Here is a 23,378-nt window from a genome sequence, read left to right as displayed (position 1 = left end):
TTTGTTTTTTTTTTAAATTTTATTTATTTATTTATTTATGGCTGTGTTGGGTCTTCGTTTCTGTGCGAGGGCTTTCTCTAGTTGCAGCGAGCGGGGGCCACTCTTCATCGCGGTGCGCGGGCCTCTCACTGTCGCGGCCTCTCCCGTTGCGGAGCACAGGCTCCAGACGCGCAGGCTCAGTAGTTGTGGCTCACGGGCCCAGCTGCTCCGCGGCATGTGGGATCTTCCCAGACCAGGGCTCGAACCCGTGTCCCCTGCATTGGCAGGCAGATTCTCAACCACTGCGCCACCAGGGAAGCCCCCAAAAAGCAAAATTTGAATTTGTTGCATGCCGACAACTCTTTACATAGCACTTACATTGTACTTATAACTATTTCACACCATTTGCGTTGTATTAGGTATTATAAGTCATCTAGACGTGATTTAAAGTATACGGGAGGCTGCGCGTAGGTTATATACAAATACTGTGCCTTTTTACACAAGGGACTTGAGCATCCATGGATTTCGGTATCTGAGGAGGGTCTTGGAACCAATCCTCCTCGGATACCAAGGCACGGCTCTACTTACTGCGTTTTATCGCTTCGTTTATCACTTTCCTTTATCCCTGCTTCCACCTTGCCCTCTTCCCTTTTCGCACCCTCATCCCCACTCTCCACGTAGCAGCCACAATGTTCTTTTAAAAATGGAAATGGGGTCCTGTCATAGCCCCCTTGAGCTCCCAGAGGGTCCTCATCGTGCTTTCAGTAATGTCTATACTCCCTTGCATGACCTGTGAAGGTCTGCCTTGTCTGAAGCCTGCTGACCTGGACAGTTTCATTCATCCTCTCCGTCTCCCCATCCGCTGCTGCAGCTCCTCCAACACACCGAGCTCCCCCACTCCCCATGCTGTGCCCTCTACCCCGACCTCTTCTCTCCCACTTCTGCTTGGTTGGCTTCTTCCCATCTTTCAAGGACCACCCTGAGCAGGTCATCCTCTGTGCTCTGTCACCACATTCAGTTTGTTTCCTTCACAGCACTTTACTCGAGTCGCAATTGCAGTAAAAACCCTTTTATCTGATGCAGTCAGGGGCTGTGATTAAACTATCTGAAAAATATGGTTAAAACAAAAAATCATAAAAGTGATTCATCGCAGGTATTTTCTTTTAGCTCAGAACACCTAAGTGCACATGTATTTATCAAGCTTTTGTTGTAGTGGGAACTTGACATAAAATAAATGTAAGTGCAGAATTTTTTTGTGTTTTGCACCCGATCTTTAATAGTTGCCTTGCCTACACCTAGCATTACCATGTTTTTAGGGATTCATCTTTGAGCCTTTCAAAGTATTTAACTTAGCTTTATAAAAAGAAGTAAAACAACTTTTTTTTTTTTTGCATTCGTATTTCACCAGTTTACATAATTTCTGGTTACACTGCAAAAATATGAGTAAAACACAGAAGTATAAATAGGTTTGGAAACAAATGGAATGGATTCCTAGCCCGCCTCCAACAAAGTTGATGTGAGCAGAAATATATGGGCTGATCAGAGAAGAGGCTACTCGCCAGAAGGTGTGGGGTTTACAGAGATAATGGAGAATGCAAGTCAATCCAAAGAGATGGTTGAATGGAAGTTGGTTACGAGAGACTTCGCTGCATCTGATGGATGGTTGGCTTGTTGATTATCTATCCCTCTTTTAGGCTGTATGTTTGTGAGGGCAGGGCCTCTTTCCCTTTTCCTCAGCTTGCCTACCCAGTACACAACATAGTCCTTGGCATTCAGAGGTACAATCAATGCCAAGTAAATGAATAAACAACTGGGGGGACTATGTCACTTCTTAGGTGAAGAATTTTGTTTCCTCAACTGTGAGAGGATTGGCATGGACTATGCCAGCATGGTCATTTTCAGATCCACATTCTGTTACCGCTAACCACATCCAGTAACCATTTCTGTGTTTCAGCTTCTGCTTTTCTCCATACCCTTGACACACACTTTAGAGCATTATGTTAGTGACCTCCCTCATACCTACACACCACCCACCACTACAGCCATGCCAGTACCTAACCCCCCCTGGTTTTTTTTGGGTTTAGGATGATCCCTTCCCTCAGTGCCTCCCCCCAAAACAAGTAAGGAGGTGGCGAGGCCAGTTTGGGCTGTAGTGCCAGAGCTGCTGGACTTGTTTCTTCGGCGTGCTAGGCAACCCGGGGGCAGCTTTGAGCATGGGTAGGACGGACCTCTTCCACCCTGAAGATTTGAGTGGAAAGTTTGGGCCTGCCTTATTTGAGAAATTGGGCAAAACTTCTGCCCCCACCCCCTCATTGCCTTGGGTTGGTCTTCTCTGGTTTCCATGGTGCTGGGATCCACAGAGCCAAGGTTAGGGGAGAGCCTCAGGAACGAAGCTTTCGTGGGCCCTTCAGCGCTCAGGAGCCCACAGCGTGGCTCAGTTCAACAGCCGCGGAGTGAGAAACATTGGGTTTCTTTCTTTTTTTTTCCCTTCAGTTTATTCCTTTGCCTCTCTCCCTCTCATATCTAAGGAAAGACAGGGACTGATTGAGGATTTGGGGATTCCGGGTACCAGCATAAGAACAGTGTCAACAAATGATGATGGTGATTTCTGATGTTACTAATAGCTGCTCATGTATACCGAGTCCTTTAATGCTAGGAACTAGACTACACATTTTAAAGTAATTCACAGTTCTAAATTTCTGTAACAGTCCGAGAGAGTACACACTTTTATTACTAGTATTATTATTATTATTTTATGAAAGAAGGACTGAGGCACAGGTAGGTGGAAGTCACAGAACTGATAAAGGCAGAGCTAGAATTCACACCTATGTATGTCTGATCCCACAAGGTGAGGTCTTACTATTAAGCTAAAGTACCTTGCAGTGTATCTAATCATAACGTTCACTGAATAATTAACGTATTGACTCAGTGCATCATATGCGATACAGTATGGGGAAAACAGAAATCAAGACCCCTGCCTTTAAGAGGGATGTTCTAATGTGATGAGAAAGACAGACTCCTGAACCATGAATAAGAACGGGACATGAGAAATTCAACTAAATTCTACAGTCTAAGTACAGCATGTTCTGTATATTCAGAGGAAAGGGCAAATCCTTCTCAAGAGGGAGACCAGGGCAGATGGTGACTCCTAGCCTTCGTGCCCGTGGAGCCCAGGTGCAGCTGTGGAATCCTCCTCAACCTGGTTACCACCACCAAACAGCTGGACCTGTCATGTGAAATTAAAATCAGTTATCTCCTTGGTCTCAGGGGAGCAGGAGAAGGCAAGCCTTAATGTCTCCTCATTTTTATCACCTCTCTATGATGTCGGTCATCACAAACGTTTCCCACCTGCCTTTTTCTCACTTCTTTAATGTCAACGCAGTTTAAAGTATTTTCAATCTTCTCACCTCTCTGCCTGTCAACCGGGCTCTGAGCTTCTAAGGCCCCGTGTCAGTACATGGCGTGTAAGAGGCATCTGAGGACGCTTGTGGGAGCAGGAACTGTGGGTGCAACACGGACCTCAGGAGGGCTGCCCCTTCCAGCTTTACCCAAAGCCAGGAGGGAGGGCGAGGGAGGTGAAGGGAGGGAAGGAACTGCATCTTTGACCGCATCAGAGCTCAGGTCTACAGAGCAAAGGCACAGAGGTCAGGGGAAGCCATCCAGGGTGCACAGGCATGTGAGTTCCCACACTTGGGGTCGAATGCACAGACCCACCCCTGCCTGCCTCTCTGCAGAAACTTGACAAGTGTCTTCCTGTCTCTGGCCCTTGTGGTCCTCACTGGTAAAACAGAAGATTTGGCTCTAGTTCCCTGTGGTTCCAACATCCTCTGATGATTCTCACAGCAGGGTGATGAACAGGAGACAGAGCAAAGCTGGGCTGTGGACCAGACAGGACTTTGTCTGAGAAGCTGACTCTGTTAATGGCTTTTGTGCATTCCCTGCTGGATCTGAATGCACCTCAAAGTGTGTACCCTCCGATGTAGAACCTTACTGCATGAAGAAGAAGTGAGAAGACAAACCTCAATAATTTGGTCCATTGTATGGACAAGAACACCAAAACACAAAACCAAAAAAGCAAAACTGTGATTCAGCTGTAGGCAAAGGTGCTGGCTCTGCAAGGGTCTGGGGAGAGGGAAAATGCAAACAGGGTGAAGGCACATGCAAAGGAATATGTAGGTGCGTTTAGTTAATTCTGGAAGTTGTCTGAATATCCAGCAGTAGCTGGTTAGCCTCAGATGTTGCCCAGGTGAGCTAGATAATGTTCAGTGCATTAGGAATCATAATGAGAGTAAAAGCTATCATTCATTGAGTATTTGCTAAACACTTGCATTACTAAACATTTGTCTTAATTAATTTCTTTATTCCCCACAAAAAAGATACTAGTACCTCCTTTTACAGATGAAGATACCAAGGTGCAAGGTCACACAGACACGGCAGATCTGGAAGTCAAAATCAGGTCATTCTGAACTTCAACTCCGATGCTTATAGCTGTTCTGTCTTCAGAAAAGCAAACATAGACATACCGACTTCCTCTTTTTACTGACTCCCCCATGATGAAGGGAATTTCATTGCGGCCCTTTCCCACTCATGTCACTCCTTCGAGATCCCACTTAAACACCACTGCTTCTGGGAGAACCCCAGTCAGAATCAATCCATCCCTCTCTGAGCTCCCGGAGCTCTTAGCTTGTACTTCCATTAGCGTACTTAACACTTTCTGTTTCGTGTTGGAGTTAATTGTGTCTGATCCTCCCTCCACTCTACACCCAAAGCAAGTTGTTTAGATTTTCATTATGGCACTTAGCATCTAGCATTAATGCTAGCCAAGCCTGGATTTGTCTCCCATCTTATACAATGAGCATGGGAGCTGTGTCTTAGGAACATCTCTGTGTGCCCCGCACTTAATAGAGCTTTGGAAACAGATGCTTTCTAAATGAGGCTGGTCCATGCAGCTGGTTTCTTCATTCTGTCTAATCGATCGACTGTGACCCCTCCCCAGCTCTGGTGTACTTTTCCTTGTGCCCACGGTTAGGGTCACTGAGCAATGCCAGGCAGAGGTCAGGGACTCCTGTGTGGAGTATCTCTCAGATCACTGAAAAGGTGGGCGATTGCTTTTTCTCCTGCCACTCTTGTTCCTCTGGCCCTCTCTCCTCCAGTGGAGACCTGTGCACGTAAGTATCATCAGAGTTCACTTTAGGGAAAGGATTGCTTGTTTTGTTCTCTTACTCTGGAGTTAGTGATTTCCTTCTTCCTGAGGAAGAAAGGCTCCGATCCCTGTGAAAAAATCTTTAGAGATCATTTTTCAAAGGAGGGCAGCTTCAAGGGCCACCTGGGACACTTAGGTCCATACGCTTATATTCACTCCCGGCTGGACATCTAGATGTTTAAGAGCACAGGGTTTGACGATGGACAGACTGGATTCAGTTCTCCACTCCATCTCTTGGGCAAGTTAATTAGTACCTCTGAAACCTTTGCTTCCTCATCTGTATTATAGAAATAATAACAATGCCCACCCAATGGGGCTGCTCTGAGAGTTAAATGCATTGAAATTGTGTTCCTAGCACAGTTCCTGGCTACCACTGTGTCTGTTGCTACAGTTGCTATTGTCGCATTGTTGTTGTTGGTGTTTTGTAAACAGCATCATCTGGTCGCTAAGAGAGATAAGAGCAACATGCAGCTGAAAATTTGACCTCTGCCGTTAGTAGGAGATGCAAAATCTCCTACTCACATGTAGCGTCTAGTTGGGAGCCTAAGAATAGCTGTAGTTAAGTTTCTGCTTAAAAATAACTTGCACGTTTTTAGGCTTTCAGAATCGAAGGTGCTTTAAAGAGCATCTTTATCAATTGTGCCATTTTACGGAAAACGGAAGCTCAGAGAGGAGAAATGACATTTCCAGGGTCAATCAGCCATAAAACAGTCATACTGGGACTCAAACTCAAGCCTTCTGACCCCAGTCCAGTGTATTTCCCACTGAGTATCCCTTGAACTACTGCCCTTTTCTTAGATTTAGCCATTGTGTACCCCTTCAGCTTTCCCACCTGGGATAACCTGGGCACCATCTGAAGATGCTGCTTTGCCCGGTATTGAGAAGATGACAGTAACACATCTTGCTACACAGACAGTCCTGATATGAGTCTATTTCTTTATGTAGATGAGCTTCCACTCCATTCTAACTCCATCACTCCTACATAAGCTAATTCTGCTGAAACTAATGTGCTAATATATATATTAGTCCTGAGGGTTAAGGGCCTATTCCTTGCATTCAAATGCTGCGATTGAACTCAAATGCGATGAGAATTGCACTGGCATTCTGGGGTGAGCTTCAGGAGTACAAAACATAAGGAAAATAGGCTAGATTTGTCTTTCTCCACATTAAGGGAGCATGGTCAAGGCCTAGCATAGCCGGTAGAGATAAGAAGAAGTGAGGGGGCTTCCCTGGTGGCGCAGTGGTTGAGAATCTGCCTGCTAATGCAGGGGACACGGGTTCGAGCCCTGGTCTGGGAAGATCCCACATGCCACGGAGCAGCTGGGCCCGTGAGCCACAACTACTGAGCCTGCGCGTCTGGAGCCTGTGCCCCGCAACGGGAGGGGCTGCGATAGTGAGAGGCCCGCGCACCGCGATGAAGAGCGGTCCCCGCACCGCGATGAAGAGTGGCCCCCGCTTGCCGTAACCAGAGAAAGCCCTCGCACGAACCGAAGACCCAACACAGCCAAAAATAAATAAATAAATAAATAAAGTAGCTATAAAATTAAAAAAAAAAAAAAAAAAAAAAAAAAAGAAGAAGTGAGGCATTGGGTGGAAACCACCCAAGGTGCAACTCTGGGGAAGAGACCCCAGCCCCGACCCATCAGGTAGCACTTGCTCATGGAACCCACTGGACAAACACTTTATTGTAAACATGTGCCTAAATATACCTTGCACTTTACCACCTCCAGACTTTTCTTCACACTGCTCCTTCTGCTTTCTTCTATTATTTAAGAGTATATAGGACTTTGTATCATTTAAACAGTATTTTTATATCCACCATGTTGCTGAATCGTCATAACCACCCAGTGAGGCCAGTACTTAGCACTGCTATTTCACAGATAAGAAACTGGAGATCAGAGGCATGAAAGGACTTGCCCAGGGCCATAAAACTCATCTCTGCAGTCAGATCTCCTTCATTCTCCAGTCTCCAGGGTCAGTGGCTTTCCATATGTCAGGGTCAGTAGAGCCACCAGACTGATACTGGACTTGGGCACCAGGTCGCCTGCCTGGGTTTGAATCCTGGCACTTGCCACTTTCTTTGCGGTCTGTTATGTAATCTCTGCCTTAGTTTCTTCATATGCAGAATGGGAATAATCCTGGTCTCCATCTCAAAAGACTGACAGGAATAAATTGGTTATTATGTGCAAAGTGCTTAGCAGTGCCTGGCACAAAAGACCTGCTCAGTATATGTTGCTATAGAAACTAAGCTGTGTCCTGTCTGAATTCCCTCCCTGCCAAGGCTCATCTGAAATGCCGTGAAGTGTGATTCTGACTTTTCGTAAATAGATGCAATTTCTGCCTCTTTTAGACCCTGCAATCATTTGTACTTTGCTCATAGCACACAGTATGTTCTGCTGTGCACTGGAGAGAACTGTAAACTTGTTTTTCTCGTCCTACTCTCCCCTCGCCTGTGAGCACTGTGGTTCAGAGAGAGAGAGCTCCCATATAAGTACATCCCCTGTAGTGCCTGGTGTGATGCTTGATGCCAAAGAGGAAGAAGTTGGCAAATGCTGGTTACACTGAATTCAGTCGAACCCAGAATTCCAGTTCCCTTGAAGACCTGGAATGTTAGGGCTGGAAAGGCTCCTTAGAGATTAGCCAATCCTGCCAATGCCAGATAACTGGGTTGCTGAGAGGGGAAAAATACTTGTCCAAAGTCACATAACATATTAGTGGCAGAAGTGGGTATAGAAACCAGATTTTGTTGCTACCCGCAGCCCTGGGCTCCACCCAAAGCACTGGGCTGTGTCTCTCTCCATGGAATGGAGGAGAAAATAGCCATGTACCTGAATTAAAGAGAGAGGGATGGGACAAGTGACAGCGCACAGCTAAGCTTCGGCAGCAGAACTGCTCAAAGAGGAGGGATGTATTAGGGATACGTATTCAGAAGCCTACTGGGGGTGAAGGATGTGAATAAAGTGCACAGGCAATAAGGCAGTCTCTCTGAACTGACTTGGTATTTCTCTGCTTCACAAATGTTATCAGGAGCCCTGCAAAGGAGAACCTTCAGACTTCAGTGTACTCAATGTTAACCTTTAAATGGTTCTCTTCCTCTTTTAGAACATGTAATCTTAACTGGAGATCGTCAACCTTGGGCTCCAGGGCGCCTTCTTTGTGTTGGGATTTGTACCTAGAAGATGCTAAGATACAAAGATACACAGTCCCTGTACATTGAGGCCATTTCTTTCAGTTCTCCAGGTGATTATCTAATCTGATAGGGACGAGAAAGTTAAAGTCCTTCTCAGCCTGAGCCCCAGAGCCTCTTCTCCACAGACTACTGTCATGTTTTTTCCCCTTGTTGAGGTTTCAGATAATGTTTAAAATGTAAAATGAATCAGAGAGAATTCTGCACTGGTCAGCAGGAAAGTGTTTTGATTCCTGGTACTGTCAAGTCTTGTCTTCCAAAGTAAGATGAGGTAATTAAGTCTTAAGGTGATAAGTGATAAGCTCCCCCATCATCTCTGACATAAATGCTGGGCGAGGCGGGGAGGAGGACCAGTGAGAAGCTGGTTTCTGATGGCTGTGGGTGGAGGTTTAGGGGAGCTCTATAAGCAGGCATAGCCCTGGGGTGGGGGACTGCTGAGGTTTACACCCCAGTGGTTCAGATGATGAAACCCAAGGCTGCCCATAACCACCAAGTGAGCCTCTGAAAATGATGTACCATGTTGGTTTGCAAGTCATGGTTAATGAGAGGTGAGTGTTCACAACACAGGCTTCCTGGGGAGAAATGTCCAGAGGGCAGACAGCTCTGACCTTGGGACTTTGCGGGAGGTCATCTGCTCCTTTTGATCTCTATGTCCAATGCATGCGTCACTTAAAAAATGGTTAATGTCGAGGATAAAAAGTGTTTATAACAGTTCAGTGTGAAGCTAATATAGGGAGAATTGAAAAAGACTTTTTGCACAGGAAATTCATCCAGCGGTCATTTCCCACTACGGGCTGACTTGATGGTACCCATCAGATTCCTTCTGATTATTAGGACCGGTTGTTCTTGTTGTGTTGCCGTTGTTGTCGTTTCAATGCATACAGTGGTTTAACAAATATACTGTGAAAACAATATTTGATTACCCTTCAAAGAGCTCACCTACCACCCTCCTGATACCGTAAACCATGGGTGAAGAAAACTGGCACTGACTTATTACCATCTTTGCCTTAAAGAGCCGCCCTCTCAATCCCTCTGACTGATAGCAACTTCCAAACTACTCCACAGATAAGCCATTAGGTATGTTGAATGCATACTTTTTGGGTGGCATTTGTAAATTTAAGTTTCCCCCGGGCATGATAGAACCAACTTGACACATTACTTGTGAACAGTACCATTTTCTATCATATTAACATCTTCCATGTTGACAGAAATAACAGAAGTAAAAATCGAAAAGTGAATTGGCCTACAAATTGTGAAGCTTAGTAGATTCATAAGATTTTTCTTTATTGTTGTTTGTTTTTCACAGTTATACTTAATCAACATCTTCACTTTTTTTTTTTTTAAAGAAATTCACGTTCTTTTATTTATTTATTTATTTATTTACTTATGACTGTGTTGAGTCTTCGTTTCTGTGCGAGGGCTTTCTCTAGTCGCGGCAAGTGGGGACCACTCTTCATCGCGGTGCGCGGGCTTCTCACTATCGCGGCCTCTCTTGTTGCGGAGCACAGGCTCCAGACGCGCAGGCTCAGTAGTTGTGGCTCACGGGCCCGGTTGCTCTGCGGCATGTGGGATCCTCCCAGACCAGGGCTCCAACCCGTGTCCCCTGCATTGGCAGGCAGACTCTCAACCACTGCGCCACCAGGGAAGCCCACGTCTTCACTTTTTAAAGAAAACTTTAGGGACTTCCCTGGCGGTCCAGTGGTTAAGACTCTGCGTGTGCACTGCAGGCGGTGCAGGGTCAATCCCTGGTTGGGGAACTAAGATCCCGCATACTGCACAGTGTGGCCAAAAAATTAAAAAAAATTTTTTTAATTAAAAAAAAATAAAGAAAACTTTACTCCCTTTGTCCCTGAATGCTCCATCAGCTCATAACATCCTGAGCTGTCACTGACTACCTCCTGGTAATATATAATAGGCCCGCACTGATGCCATAGAGCTATAAGTTCCTTGAGGTCAGAGATAGTCTTCCATGAATTAGAAATAGCTCTGCAGGTCTGTCCCTCTTTGTGCTAAGTCCTAGAGGCAGTACTCTGCAGTGCAGGGTCAGCAAATGCATGACACATACACTCCCCTCTTCTGTACCCAAGGCAGACATCACTAATTGATCATGGCATTCTTTCCAGTTGAGCCCTCAGAGTACTCATCGTAAGCATTCCTGGAAGCCCTTACCAGTTTATCAGGATTGACAGGCTTCATAAAACCTATTTTCCAGCCTAACCTTAATGGTTAAAAGCAAGGGCTTTGGAATTGGACTGACCTGAATTCAAATCCCAACTCACCACTTACTCAGGTTGTGTGACCTGGAGTACAGTTGTCCAAGTGCCCTAAATCTCAGTTTTCTCCGCTTTAAAATGACCAATTCCTCTCATCCTTTGGAAGCCTAAATTTAGGCATTTCCTCCTCTGAGAAACCTCTGTTTGCATAAGACTGAGTGTAGCTGCCTCACCTAGGCCTCTGAAGACACCTTGAACTTGCACTTCATACTCCATCTCGCTGGAACAGTAATGGGCTCATTTCTTCTGATTTTCCCCATTGGTGTGTGAGCTCCCTGAGGGCAGTTAGACTCTCACAGTTGTATTTTCAGAGCCCAGCATAGGCCTTGGTACAGTAAACAGCTAAAAACAGGGAACACCAGTAACACATAAAAGTCACTTAAAACAGGGCTAGGGATATGATAAATGCTTTGTAAGCATTAGTTGTTTTCATATTTATTGTTGTGTTCTATAACTTCGAGTCTCAGAGAAGAAAGCTTACCACAGAGCTAACTTTTAGACATGTATGGTTTAATTTTGGATTGCCATCACTCTTTGGCTGCAAGGGTACCAAGGGTATCTATACTTTCTGAATCTTCCAAGAGTTGCATCCCTTGAAACAGGGCCATATTCTTCTTTCTCAGCTCTGTAAAACCTAACATGGGGCCTTATACACAAGAGGCCTATTGGAGCATGTTTCGGGCTACACCTATCATGTTTGCTAACCCTGGTGTCCCCCAGCCCAACCTTGCCTATACTAGCCCTTTAGGGAACTATACTAGGTACTCTTCCAGGTTACTGGAACCCTGTTATTCACTTTCGAGTACCCATAACCAACATACGAGCCCAGGAGGTCTGTCCTGGGATAATCACTTATGGCAGTGGTTCTCAAACTTGAGCATGTAGTGTATCAGAATTCCCCGGAGAGCTTATTAAAATGCAGACTGCACTGCCCACCCCCAGAATTTCTGATTCAATAGGTCTGGGATGGGGCTTGAAAATGTGCATTTCTAACATGTTCGTGAATAATGCTCACGCTGCTGGTTCTGGACCATTCTTTAAGAATCACTGAGTAATGGAATAAAGGAGATTAAAAAAAGAATACCTTGCCTAGAGAAGAAACCTTAAGTTCTATATATCAGCTTCCAGATTGGTGATGATCTCCATCTGAATCCTGCAAGCTGTATTTGCAACTGATTCTCATTAAAGTCAAGGAAATTTACACATAAGTATCAGCTGTAGGACCTTGCTGAAGGATGAAAAAGCAGAGGTTCTAAATTTTGCTGATGGAGTTTGCAATTTTCCCTCTTTCTCAGTTGACAGACAACTAGTGAAACGACTTGATACTTTAATATCTCACAGTTAATATCATACTTTTGCAGGATACTTTATGTTTTTCCAGAGTGCTCTCATCCATATTATCACATTTGGTTTTATAATAACTGTTTACAAGCAGAGAGATAGGCAGGAATTAGCATCTCTTTGAATGACAAGGCAGAGTAAACCAGGATCCCGAATCCTCGACTCTTTGCCACGTCTGTTTCCCTGACACTGCATAGTCTACGGTGCAAGTGTAAGTTCTGCCTTTGAACTCCCTTCATGTACCAAACCTTAACTGATTTCAGTTTGTTACAGATGTTTTGAGCTCGAAGGTACCGCAAGGAGATCTACTAATTGGAAGTTTCTTAGGCATTTGGTGATACAGATTCCATGGAGAACCTCAGGAAGGCTTTGGACTCTTTTCTAAAACAATACAGGTGTATAAATATATGATACAATTTACATATAGTTTCAGGTTGTACAAAGCCCTCTTACTTTTTTTTTTTTAAGTATTTGTTTATTTATTTATTTATGGCTGTGTTGGGTCTTCGTTTCTGTGCGAGGGCTTCCTCTAGTTGCGGCGAGAGGGGGCCACTCTTCATCGCGGTGCGCGGGCCTCTCACTGTCGCGGCCTCTCCTGTTGAGGAGCAGAGGCTCCAGACGCTCAGGCTCAGTAGTTGTGGCTCACGGGCCCAGCTGCTCCGCGGCACGTGGGATCTTCCCAGACCAGGGCTCGAACCCGTGTCCCCTGCATTGGCAGGCAGAGTCTCAACCACTGCGCCACCAGGGAAGCCCCAAAGCCCTCTTAAAGTTGAGGGCCACCATGTTTCATGACTGTGAGAGGCACCGTTCCCAGTGAATTCACTGTAGCCCTGTCATATCCGTCCACAAACCATAGAAGAAGAACAGAGGCCATATGGTCACTGTTTTGGTTGGTTGGCTGGTTGTTTGTGTGATTTTTAACAGATGAGCAAACTGAGATTCAAGAACCTGAGTGATTATTTTTCAGGTACCACAGTCAAATAAAGGCAGAACTAGAGTGGAAACTAGGACTTCCAGAGGTAATGAGGTATTGTGGAAGAGGACAGGCTTTGGAATCAGGGAACCTTTCCATCTCAGCTTATACTGTTTACTGGCTGTTAAGACCTACGTAACCTCTCCAAGATTTCATTTCCCCATTTTACAAATAGGAATCAGAAGATCAAATAATGTTTAAAAACTCTTTTCTGATAGGGTGCTTTTAGTCTAAGGATTAAATGAAAGAAAATATGTCAAGTGCTAACACATGTTGTGGCACCCAGTAAGCATGAATTCCCGTCTCCCAGGTTGTCTTTTCAGCTCAAGTTCAAGTGTAACAATTGGATAAATTTTCCTATCTCTCAGGACAGGTAGATACTACCTCAGGTTGACCAGAGGCTGTATACCCTCAGGTCCTCTGGATCATATAAACCTATATATGATGTCATTACTTATGACTGTGCGCAGGTGACCTGACATTCCTCTATGTGCTTGCACCATTGTCCCATGTAGAATCTCAAGGATATTTGTCCCCCATCTAAGCATGGGTGCAAAAATAGAAAAGGAAAAGTCTCAGCAAAGGGGAAGAAAGCCCAGACTACCATAGTGTATAGTTATTCCAACATTTTTCAGTGCTTATTTCAGCTTGTGCAAGATTCATTCTTCCCACTGCAAAGGAACCACATTATACTTCCTAATCTACAGAGGGTAATGATTTTCACCCTGATTTTTCATTCTGTATTTGCATCTAATTCACATTTAAAGTTCAGCAGAATTTATAGGTCACTTCATTGTATACATTTCCTTGTGTCTTATAATACATTAAAAAACAAGATCCTTGTTGTAGCTTATTACTAAACCCTAGAATGCCAGGAATGGAAGGACCTATAGAGGCTTTATCTAACTCCCTTATACGACAGGCAAGGAGTGGTTGCTCTGGGGTGGGGGAATGTTGTCCTCAATCGCACAGTAAGGGTGTCAGCCACAGAAACTACACTTGAACTTATGTTTCCTGACTCCAAATTCTGCATTCTCACCATGTTTTTCCTGGTTTCTTGACTCTCCATTCAGCATTCTCACCATGTTTTTCCTGACCTGCCACAGATTTTAAGATGCTCGAAAAGACCTAGCAGTTGTATAACATTTTCCTACTCTTAATTTCCTCCTACTCTCATTTTTTTCCTAAAAAAAATTTGGTGGACAGTGGGATGAAAATACACATTCCATTCTCCATTTTAAATAAATGACTGGCCCTGGTGCTATCATAAGGGTGCCATTACGCTCACTCTCACCCGTACCTTCCATAGGATGTGGGCAGCACATCATCTTACTCCCCAGTACCACGAGCTACGCCGCTGCCTGATTACCTCTCCTGTCTCTCAGCAGACACAGAGCCCACCTTCTTGGACTTCTTGAAGTTCCTTTATAGAGGAGCTCTTTCCCCAGGGAAAATGCCCTAAATCACTCTTTAGAAGTCAGTGAGGTCTTTAGACTCCTCAACTCTAAATGACTGGCATGATGGAATACAATAACCAAAGCATTCCAATGACTGAAGTACAAGGATGAGTTTGGGGGTTCCTGATCTATCTCAAGACTCCATTCTCATTTTGTCTAATGACCTGTAGGTACCACAGCCCCATCCCCATGGAATCTTGGGGAAAATAGGCATCTTTAATGAGATATTTCCTTTCATTAAATAAGTTAACAGTAAAGAGAGAAAACAGTTTATACCAAACTGGATTTCTGACCATAGTCCTACCAAGCTATTAAAACCTGCCCCTGGCCTGAGTGAGTGAGGCCATGGCTGTGTGTTATCTAAGTCTGCACAGAGAGACAGCTGCATGAACTTTATGAGGTCATTATTCTGAAACTCCTCCGTTATTAGCATTGTCAGGAAATGGCATCTTTGAGAAAGCAGTAAACAAACTTATCTTATAAGTAGCTAAATAATTTTACGTTATTTTCAAGAGAAAAACCTCCTAATAGGTTCTATGCATGTCCCAACATTTGTAAAAAGAGCTTAATATACACAGCTTCAGCTTGGCCAATGTGGTAGTGTTGCAGATGGTAAATATTTTCAGAGCGAAGTTCTATTTTTTATAATTTTTTGTATTCTGAATTTCCTGGAATGGAACCTGCTACATAGAGTAGACATATGGTAACTGGCTGTTGATTAATAATTGTGACCACTGGTGTATATGATAACTCCTGTAAGGACTCCTAAGGTCGTAGAGTGTTTTATTTGTTTTTGTTTGTTTTGGTTCCCAGACAGCTTTATACTTGGTGAGACTGTAGTCTCTACTGGACCTTCCCGTCGTGTCAGCTGTCACTCCTCCCTCTGTCAGCAGCCAGTACCCGCTCCTCCAATCTACCCTCACCTGCTGTTTTTCTTATCTGACATCTGTTGTTAACAAGCTTAATAACCAAGCCTGTTAAATCACTCAACTGACATTTATGCAATTTTACAATCAACATGCATTTCCCTGCAGGGTGTAAGAATAATGGTAATTCTTTCATCTGCATTTGTATACCAGAAGTTTTCCAAAATTTTAAGGTTGCTTAAAGTCTGAAAGCTGGTTAGATGAGGATGTACATAGGTTAAAATGCAAACTACCCCCACAGGTTATAATATGCTTAACTAGAAAGTTTATACTCTTGATTCCATCTAGCAAACCCTGCATCCTAGCCTCACGTCCATCCCCTTCTGCTCTTGCCAAAGCGACACAATTAAGCCAAATTTCAAACCAAACAGGTCATCTCTGGGAAAAAAACCAATACACAAGAAATCAAATAATCCTATGTTATCCCCCGGTTATTACTACATCCAACCTGCACATAAGCCGAGACTCTTTTGATAATCATAATAGGATGTGGGCATTTAAGTTGAAGGATCAGTTTGAAAAAAAAAATCACAGTGGCCAAAAACATAGGGTGCATGTGAGGGTTTTTGGGGTGGGGGGAAGAGAGCAGTAGGTAGGTAGTGCTGCCAGCCATATAGGGTGGTCGGAGCATCACAAGGACTTAAGGGGAAGAAGACAGAAGGGAGGGTAAACTCAAATAATAGATGTAAAGGGAAGGATAAGCAGTTTTAATGGGCCATGGAGACCTACTGTAGTACGAGATGAGATGAATGAACTACTCTGGAGTATACTTTAGTTGGCTACTTCTATAAGGTCTCATGGACTGAAAGTAGGTATTTCAATGAAGATCAATGGCAAGAGACCAATTAAGGGATTGCCTATACCAGCACACCCGCTCTCCCTAATCCCAGTCACAAGGACCAAATCACATCTTTTCACATTTCTACTTGGGCAACCTTAGGAAAAAAATTAGATGGCTAGACATAGAGCCCAAACTGGTATCATAGTTCTAGACAAAAAGTTGTCTAATGACACCCCACTCTTCTCCAGAAAGAATAAGAGACAGCAGCCCACATTCCCACGGAATCATTTCCTGGGAACAAAATGGCAGCCACTGTACAGAGCTTCACCTATATGTTTAGTGGAAAAGACACACATTGGATTCAGGCACATACACTGGACTCTTCATTTTGACATTTAGCTCTTAAAAACAGGAATGGAGCATGGTTTCACCAGCTCTCTAATTTTCTGAGCATTTTATACCTTGGTTCAGAGGAATCTCTCTCTCAGCATGAAATATCTATAGCCTTTTTTTGCCAATGCCATGAATTGTCTTTATACACTAGGGCAGGATGTTTCTTCATATCTCTGTACTTTTCCTCAGAAGTGCACGTCTGCATAAAATGCCTTACTCTCCCAACTTTGCCTAATAATAATACTGGAAGACAAGTAGCAGCAGTAGCAGCAGCCGTGGCCGTGACAAACATTTGAATACTTACAAAGAACAGAGCACTCAGCTGAGTTCCTAATGTATTACTTCATTTTGACTTCCCAACAGTCTAATTTTTGTCATCCCAATGGTATAGATGAGAAAATTGGGGCTCAGAGAGAATAACTTTCCTGGGTTCACACAGTCCACATGTCCAGACAGGAGTCTTAATGACCACATTGCCCCCCAATCCAACTTTAGAACATTTTTTTCTAAATGATATTTATATTTTTTAGAACAGTACTTCTCTCCATATGGATTGCAACCTTGGGGGTGGGGGAAGAAGGAACAGAGGGTTGTCTGCAGGACCTGAAGCCTTACCCAGTGGTACCTGGTGGTGTCTCACAAAGTCCACCAGATCCAGGGATCCTCCCTCAGGGGATCTGAGAAAAGTCTCATGCCCGATTCTATCAGGATGCAGATCCAGGGGTACTTAGGTTTCTTTATTTTCTTTGATTTTATTTATTTAATTGTTTTTGCTTTGGAATCTCTATAAGATGTAATGACAACTTCAGATTTGCTTTCTCAGCTTCTAAAAGAGGTTCTAAGAAGTCTTGCTTGTCCTACGGTAGGGTCTCCACAAAGGTCTAGTCCAAGAACTGCATCCTCAGTAGAAAGGAAGAACTCTTCAGCAAGCCTAACAGTCTCCTTGGCTACTGAAGGGCCACCTCTTCTGTTGATTGCTATCAAATACCTAACGTCAATGTCTGCATTTTCTTTTTCAGACTGTTTTATACTCTCAAGTACAGGTTCCACATAAGTCTTTTTAGTCATTCCTTGTAACATTTTCTCTTCTGGGTATGCTCCTTAGTTTCAGGCACTTGACACCATCATCTGTGAATTCTTTAATAACATCTTTTGTGGCCATGAAAATATCTTCAGGGCTAGTAGTAAACTGATGAATAATTTGAAACATCTGGAAACATTCTTTTAAAGTTCTTTTCTTTCTCTTGTTACTCATAGTCGTCTGATCATGGGTTTTAAGACCTGGCTTCTTGGCTCTTAATTTCTTCACGGCTTTGGAACTAATGGATCCATTCAAAAGGACATGAAGTTCCATTTTAGGTAATTCCAAGTAAAAGGTTGTCTTCTAGAGCCGTTGTTCTTCTTCTGATTCCATCATGATTTAGCAGAATGGGTCTTTCTTCAAACACTTTTATTCTTGGTATACACAATACAGTGTATTTCAGTCAGTACGTTTTGTGGTCTTGAATCCTTCAGACTGCTTTACTTGCGCTCATTTTGATAAGATTAAGTGTATATGCAGCTGTGGTCTCAGCTTCACCACCATGGTAGACTTCCGCCTTGAGTCTCTCCTGGTCTTGGCCCTTGCAGCCCTGAGCATAGGGCAGGGGCAGTACTGAGCACCAGTGACAGTCGCGCCCTCAGCAAGAGTTCCCTGTCTGCGAGCAGGTACATGTAGGACCCCTCCGCCATGTTGATATTTCCGGGATCACGTTGTACACCGCTCATCCCCTGAGGCCATTACGTCCACATATGCGCAGTGTAGCACTGAGTGAGCATCTTACCCAACTTTTCAGCAGTTCTTCGTCTTGGAGCTTCAGTTAACACCCCCAAATATACTCCTTCCTTTGAATTCTGCTATATATTAGTTGGATCCGTATGTGGCACTTTCTACCTAAAATTAATTTATTCCGTCAATATTTATGAAATGACACACTGTATGTCAGGCACTGTACTGGCCCTGGAAGGATAAAATATTATCCTGGAAGAACTTGAAGACTAGTAGGTGGGAGACACAAATGATTAGAATGTGTGGTGAGAAGTATTATGATGAGGGGTCATGAAGAAGGGAATAACTAACCCAATTGTATAGTGTTTGAGAAGTCTTCCAGGAAGAAGTGTCACTGAATCTGGGATTTACACAACAAGTAGGATTGTGGCAGGTGAAGAATGGAAATTTATTTTGGACCCAGGTCAGCAGCATATGTTGACCTGGAGAGGTTGAGTGGTGTTACTTGCAGTGCTCCCTCCGTCCCTGCCCCCACCCTCTAATACTGCAAACTCTGTAGTACCAACATGCCCCTCTCCCATAGATGATCTTGAAATAATGGGATGAGCACATTTGGCATAGTTGATGCCAGAGTCAAACAGACCTGAGTTTAAATCCTGGCTTCACCAGCTCCTGACTCTGTGACTGTGGTCAAGAAAATAACATCTCTAAACATCAGTTTCTACATCTGCAAATGGAGACTAGTAGTAGTGCCATCATCTTGAAGATGTTACAAGTATGAAAATGACCTAATAATATATAAAGGGACATAGCACGGCACCTAGACAAAGCAAATCCCCAAGATGGTGGCTTTTATTGATAGTGGTCGTTGTTACCAGGTCCACCTAGACTAGGACCTCTCCATGAAAAGCAATCTGACTTATTTTTCTTTGTGTTCTTCATTGCTCCTTGAACTGCATAGACTTAATGACAGATACTTAGTAAGTACCTGCTGATGGATTTGTTGATGTGCATTTTCCATTAATTCGTTAAACAGATATTTATTGAGTACTTACTACGTGCCAGGCACTGTTTCACATGCTGTGGATACAGCAGCAAACAAGGCACCCTCCTGGAGCTTTCATCCTAGAATTCTGACCAGCACTTTCATAAAATTGACGGTTGCTTATACTTTAGAATCAGGTTTGGAAGGTATCATCCAAAGCATGAGAATTACCTAAATTGTTAGTGATAATAACTGTAAATCCACTTGATGTTTCTGGAGAACCTGATTCCGTATCTTAAGTCCTCTTCAATGGTTCAGTATTTTTCCACCTGCCACTAGGTCCTGCCTGAATCTAATAGGATGATTTCCACTTCACTCCACAATCTACATCGCAGGGTCCCTCCCATAGTCCATATCAGCAACAGACCAATTTGTTAATTTGCTTCTCTTTCTTTTTACTGCATTCTGCTGGTACCTGAGAGGCTCTCTGTTTGCATAGAAAGAGGAGTGGATTATCAATCAAGCAATTTAAGTTTTAACCTCCGTTTTGCCGCTATCAATTTGGATAAATTTTTCATTTATTCCTTCAGTGAATATTAATGGAGCACTTCATAGAGACACAGCACGGCCAGGCTTTGGGGTCAGAATGCCTGGGTTAGAAACTCGCTCTGCTACTTTCTAGCCATGTAATAGTGGGTGGGTGACTTGACCACTCATACCCTCCTCCTAGGATAGTTGTAAGTATTAAATGAGTTAATACATGTAAAAATCTTAGAACAGTGTCTCTGAAACTTGCAAGTTCTCAATAAATGTTAGACACTATTACTTTCTTGTTAATATCTGTTGTAACTATCAAATGCCAGGCACTGTATATGGCACTGAAGAAATAGTGGGGGTGTGGTGGGGTGGAAGGGACATGGTGTTTGTCCCTAGAGATCTTGCTTTCTAATAGGTGAAGAGACATTAAACAACGAAATACATAATTACAGATTTGATGAGTGCCAGGAAGGTGGTCTAACGAGTACCATTTGAGTTGAGACTTGAAGAATAAATAGAAGGTCAAGTGGTGAAGAGGAGGTGTGTGCCTATGGGTGAAAGCCTGTGTAGGAAGAAAGAAAAGCATGTGTAAAGGCCCTGAGGCAGGGACTGAAGGGTCTGTGTGGTTACAGCGTGGAGACTGAGGTGGAGATGTGGCCGACGCGGAGGGCAGGGTCCAAGCCATGCAGTGCTGGGTGATGCCTGTGGAGCTTGAAAGTTTTCCTAAAGGCAAGGAAAAGCCTTTGATGGCACATGGTTTCCTTTCTAGCACACAGATTTCTCAAAACTAAAGTGAGAAGATTGTATTAAAAAGCTTCTTAAGCCTCTTTGAGACTGAAGAATATGAGATTCTATAGTGACTACCAAAAATAGTCTACTTTTCTGGGAAAAGTAGAAAGAAAATAAAGAAGTAAGGAGGGAGTGAAGGAAAGAGGAAGAAGGGGAGATAAGAAAGGAGGAAAGAAGCAAATGACTAAAACTTCAGTGGAGACATGAAGTCTAGAAATGAACTGTTGAATATTCAATACAGATACAGACTCAGTACATATTACATCTACGGGTGTGTAGGTGTGTTTGACTTATGCACGTATTTGTACGTTCACTGATATGGCAGGAAACCAAACCGGGGGAGTCTTTCCATGGAAGACAAATAAAGACTAATGGGCTGGAAAAGTTGGAGAGGGCGGAAAACGCTGTGTCAATCATTTTGGTTAAATGCATGATTGCTGGAAATAAAGATGGTTCTGGAACAGCTCCTGCTGGAAAGCTGGTGCTCAGGAATTGAAATGCTGGCTGCGTCATGGTTCAGTGGCTCCTTTCAGGAGCTGCACAGTGGAAATCAAACAGAATTGCATTAGGAAAGGAGTGGCTGAGAAAGGACTCTCTGGAACCGAAAATTTTATTGGAAAATGGAAAAGAAAAAGGAGTTTAGTCCAAAAGAAGGACTGACTCCAAGAATTCTAATTTGTTCCAGACTTCAGGAGCCCAAAGGCGCTTGAACACTTCTTGCCTTGATGTTTAGATGTGGCGGTGAAAAGAGGCACGCAAAGCAGTGAAAATCAAAAATAAATAAGTGTTCTTTGGGCCCAGATTTTTCATTTCCAGGTGAGTAGGGTCAACATTTAAGGATTTTTGAAGGGGAAACACACACCAGTTCGACTCTGCAAATGCTCTATAATGCTAATACCACCTCTGGCTCTCAGTACTTGCTGTTGATTTGGGCATGTGTGGTTGGGTGTCTTTTGACTCTTGTAGCAAATGCTAGGAAAAATACTGATTTAAGTTACCTCAGTGCAATGGGAAGTAAAAGGAGCCCCTTCTGGTTGATGAAAAGTTCTTTCCTGATAAGGAAGTATCCACTAGCAATATGTCTTATTCTCTTAACTACTTCCTGGTTTGCCAGTGCTTCAATTAGCATATGCCTGATTTGAGTTAATAACAGCAGCTGCCACTTAATGGGCATTTACAATATGTTTTAGGTACTGAAAACACATTATCTCACTGAATCTTCACAATACTTTATAAGACAGATTCTTACATTCCCATTTACACACAAGGAAACAGAAGCTTGGAGAGGTTTAGGAATGTTGCTGGGATTGATATGCAGATCTGATTCCAAGCCCATACTCCCTCTGAGCCCATATTTTCTTTTCTTTTTTTTTTTTTTGAGCCCATATTTTCTTATCCGTAAAGTGGAGGTGGTTAATAATATGATCTTTAAATTCTCGTGTTCCCAAATCTCCCTGAGCGAGACGGCAGATTCAGCAAGTTCACTGGTATTTCTGTTTTTCTCACCATGGAACCCTCTCTCCCCATCCATTCTCGGTGTTCCAGTGCATTCAAAGATTTACTCCTATCAGACCTTGTTCTGGGATCACTCATCCCCACTAAGGGGATGGTAGATAACAGGAATCAACATTTAGCAATAATTCTTTACTTTTCTGCAGCTGGCAGTCAAGGGCTCATACTCTCCCATTTCAGACCACCCAACGTCATTGGGAGGCAGACAAGGTGAGCATCCTTCCAGGTTGCAAATGAGAAACTAGGGCTCCTATAGGGAAAGTGAGTCAGCCAAAGCCACACAGTGAGTTAAAAGCAGCATCAGGACTGCAAGCTCACATCTCCGAAGTCCTGGACTGTCACCTTTTCCAGCAAAGCATACTGCTTCACTGAGTTCCAAGCTCAGGGGCCAGGCAGGAAGCATGAATGAACAAATGGACAGGTGAGAGAACACTTTTCCCCCTGCCAGTGGTCACTCAGCTTCAGCCAGAATTCATCAAGTGAGAAGCAGGTCCAGATCTTTCTTTTTTTTAATTCTTTTTTTAAGAAAAGCTTTACAGAGAATCTGGATTTTAATGTGCAATGCCGTGATTTTGTAAAAGCTGCCTCAAATTTTATTTTAAATCTTTGTGAGAGCCAACTATCACACATCTGTAAGCTAGAGCAACTACTGGGCAGTTTTCTACTTCTGTCTCACACTGAAGAAATGAGAGTTTGAATATGGATGCAGAGATATCTAGCTGACAGCCCTTTCAACCACAGGAATGCCTATTCCATGGGAGATCCAAACCTCAATCAAGAAAACCTCAGAGAACAGTGAAGATTTTGGGTCCCAAACAAAAGAGGGTCAGACAGAGACACTCCAAATCCCAGAAGCTGAGAAGATTGTACCTGCAGTGTGATAGTCAACCAGCTCTCCAGAAAAAAAGAAAAAGTAGCATCTGCCAATTTTCATGATGTAAATATTCCCACCATAGCCAACAGCTACTGATCGTTTAACAACCAGTTTGCAAAATTCGTGAATATTTAACAATTGGCTCCAGATATTTAATAATTGGTACACCAGAGTCCAGTGGTTCCAAAATGGTTGCATATCATAATCACCAGTGAGCTTTTTAAAAAATTCAGCTTCCCAGGCCTTCCCAGATCTACTAAATCAGACTCTCTATGGGTGGATCCTAGAAAGTTGTGTTTTCAAAGAGCTTTCTGAAATGAGCAGCAAGATTTGGAAATCCCCAATGTAATCCCCACATCCAACTAGGAAAGAAATAGTTTTGTGAAGACAGCCTGTTTAG

General features: G+C 43.4%; 1 protein-coding gene and 1 pseudogene across 4 annotated transcripts in view; both read right to left on the bottom strand.

The window, feature by feature from the left end:
* Positions 1-23,378, bottom strand: part of GRIA1 (glutamate ionotropic receptor AMPA type subunit 1) — a 316,336-nt gene that overhangs the window by 166,820 nt on the left and 126,138 nt on the right. The window lies entirely within an intron of this gene.
* On the bottom strand, positions 4,067-17,930 carry LOC103014507 (adenosine deaminase-like protein; annotated as a pseudogene).

The sequence above is a fragment of the Balaenoptera acutorostrata genome, chromosome 2 (assembly GCF_949987535.1).
Source record: "Balaenoptera acutorostrata chromosome 2, mBalAcu1.1, whole genome shotgun sequence".
Taxonomy (NCBI): Eukaryota; Metazoa; Chordata; class Mammalia; order Artiodactyla; family Balaenopteridae; genus Balaenoptera; species Balaenoptera acutorostrata.
The sequence above is the reverse complement of the archived record's forward strand: the minus strand, read 5'-3'. Positions and strand labels throughout refer to the sequence as shown.